This window comes from Urocitellus parryii, unplaced genomic scaffold (assembly GCF_045843805.1).
Source record: "Urocitellus parryii isolate mUroPar1 unplaced genomic scaffold, mUroPar1.hap1 Scaffold_37, whole genome shotgun sequence".
In the NCBI taxonomy this organism is placed as follows: domain Eukaryota; kingdom Metazoa; phylum Chordata; class Mammalia; order Rodentia; family Sciuridae; genus Urocitellus; species Urocitellus parryii.
In genome coordinates, this window is record NW_027553327.1 from 10,910,173 (window position 1) to 10,913,326 (window position 3,154).

At 41.5% G+C, this 3,154-nt stretch overlaps 1 pseudogene; it reads left to right on the top strand.

Moving 5' to 3' along the window:
• Window positions 1-925: 925 nt before the first annotated feature.
• On the top strand, window positions 926-2,299 carry LOC144252196 (SERPINE1 mRNA-binding protein 1 pseudogene; annotated as a pseudogene).
• The last annotated feature ends 855 nt before the right edge of the window (window positions 2,300-3,154 follow it).

Below are 3,154 nucleotides of genomic sequence, written 5' to 3' on the forward strand. Positions count from 1 at the left end.
GAAACTCCTCTCTAGGATCTCCATGGTTTTGATCTTATAAGCAGGAGTGTTAAAGGTCCTAGAGATGAATTAAATCACTGATTAGGTGAATTACTATATGAATTTTCTAAATTTTATATCTGCCCCCTTTTCCCCCTAACAAAGTGATTAAGGTTCTTTATGTTGTGATCACCATGAAGCAAACCCCTCCATCTGCTTCCTTCTCATTATTAACTAAAATAGGCAAAAATTACAGTGATTGGGGCTGGAGATGTGGCTCAGCGGTAACGCGCTCGCCTGGCGTGCGTGCTGCCCGGGTTCGATCCTCAGCACCACATACCAACAAAGATGTTGTGTCCGCCGAGAACTAAAAAATAAATATTAAAAATTCTCTCTCTCTCTCTCTCTCTCTCTCTCTCTCTCTCTCTCTCCTCTCTCACTCTCTCTAAAAAAAAATAAAAAAAATAAAAATAAATAAAAATTACAGTGATCAAGTGATATTTGTACCTATGGTAATCTATATTTCCTTTGGTTGTTTTGGCAGCCAGTACTTCAGACAATGGCATTATCACACAATTTTCAACCAATATTAACAAGTATTTAACAATACTTGACTTTTTAAGAAACTGTAATGCTCTAGTTATTTATAATCAGGTTTTAGTTTGTGTTTCTTGTTTTTATTTGACCACTGCTCTTAAAGGGATTTGTTTTCTCTCTGGAGTCAAGAAAATATTTTGGATATTCGAAATATATATAAAAAAAAACAGACCCATGATGCTTAACAATGGGGCTCCTCTGTTACTGTGCCTAAATTATGATAAACTTGAGACTTTTTTCCTGATGTAAAGAGTAATTTGTCGATCTTGTGGGAAGAGCTGAAGCAGGCGCTCTTGGCTCGGAGCGGCCCGCTGCAATCCGTGGAGGAACGGGCCACCGAGCCACCATCATGCCTGGGCACCTACAGGAAGGCTTCGGCTGCGTGGTCACCAACCGATTCGACCAGTTATTTGATGATGAATCGGACCCCTTCGAGGTGCTGAAAGCAGCAGAGAACAAGAAAAAAGAAGCCGGAGGGGGCGGCGTTGGGGGACCTGGGGCCAAGAGCGCAGCTCAGGCCGTGGCTCAGACCAACTCCAACGCGGCAGGCAAACGGCTGCGTAAAGAGTCCCAGAAAGACCGCAAGAACCCACTGCCCCCCAACGTTGGCGTGGCTGACAAGAAAGAGGAAACGCAGCCGCCCGTGGCTCTTAAGAAAGAAGGAATAAGACGTGTTGGAAGAAGACCTGATCAACAACTTCAGGGTGAAGGGAAAATAATTGATAGAAGACTAGAAAGGCAACCGCCTCGTGAAAGGAGATTTGATAAGCCACTTGAAGAAAAGGGTGAAGGAGGCGAATTTTCAGTTGATAGACCAATTATTGACCGACCCATCCGAGGTCGTGGTGGTCTTGGAAGGGGTCGAGGAGATGGATTTTTTTTTTTCTTAAAGAGAGAGTGAGAGGGGGGAGAGAGAGAGAGAGAGAGAGAGAGAGAGAGAGAGAGAGAGAGAGAGAGAATTTTAATATTTATTTTTTAGTTCTCGGCGGACACAACATCTTTGTTGGTATGTGGTGCTGAGGATCGAACCCGGGCGGCACGCACGCCAGGCGAGCGCGCTACTGCTTGAGCCACATCCCCAGCCCGAGGAGATGGATTTGATTCTCGTGGCAAACGTGAATTTGATAGGCATAGTGGAAGTGATAGATCTTCTTTTTCACATTACGGTGGCCTGAAGCATGAGGATAAACGTGGAAGTAGCGGATCTCACAACTGGGGAACTGTCAAAGATGAATTAACTGACTTGGATCAATCAAATGCCACTGAGGAAACACCTGAAGGTGAAGAACATCCAGTGGCAGATACTGAAAATAAGGAAAACGAAGTTGAAGAAGTTAAGGAAGAGGGTCCAAAAGAGATGACTTTGGATGAATGGAAGGCTATTCAAAATAAAGATCGTGCAAAAGTAGAATTTAATATCCGAAAACCAAATGAAGGTGCTGATGGGCAATGGAAGAAGGGATTTGTTCTTCATAAATCAAAGAGTGAAGAGGCTCACGCTGAAGATTCGGTTATGGACCATCATTTCCGGAAGCCAGCAAATGACATAACATCTCAGCTGGAGATCAATTTTGGAGATCTAGGCCGCCCAGGACGTGGTGGCAGGGGAGGACGAGGTGGGCGTGGGCGTGGTGGACGCCCAAACCGTGGCAGCAGGACTGACAAGTCGAGTGCTCCTGCCACTGATGTGGATGACCCAGAGGCATTCCCAGCTCTGGCTTAACTGGATGCCATAAGACAACCCGGTTCCTTTGTGGACCCTCCTGTTCAAAGCTTTTGCATGCTTAAGGATCCCAAACGACTAAGAAATTAAAAAAAAAAAAAAGAGACTGTCATTCATACCATTCACACCTAAAGACTGAATTTTATCTGTTTTGAAAATGAACTTCTCTTGCTACACAGAAGTAACAAATATGGTAGTCAGTTTTGTATATAGAAGTGTATTGGTAGCAGGGATGTTTTCATAATTTTCAGAGATTATGCATTCTTCATGAATACTTTTGTATTGCTGCTTGCAAATATGCATTTCCAAACTTGAAATATAGGTGTGAACAGTGTGTACCAGTTTAAAGCTTTCACTTCATTTGTGTTTTTTAATTAAGGATTTAGATGTTCCCCCAATTACAAACTGGTTTTAAATATTGGACATAATATCAGTTTTAATGCCTGCTTTGCATTTTCACACATGGTCAGCTGGGACATGTAAACTTTGATTTGTCGAATTTTATGCTGTGTGGAATACTAACTACTTTATGTATTTTAACTTAGTTTTAATATTTTCATTTATGGGGAAAAATCTTTTTTCACTTCTCATAATAGCTGTTATATATGCTAAATCTTTATATACAGAAATATTAGTACTTGAACAAATTCAAAGCACATTTGTTTATTAACCCTCGCTTCCTGCATGGTTCATTAGGTTCAAATTATACCCGATTCACAATTTCAACTATATTTACTTTCAAAATATGTGACTTTCCCATTTTAAAAGCCAAGCTAGACACTTTATTTGTGGAAGTTGTTTGAGCTACTTAGTGTTGATAAACACATCCTGTCAAGTGTTATGGATATAGGATTT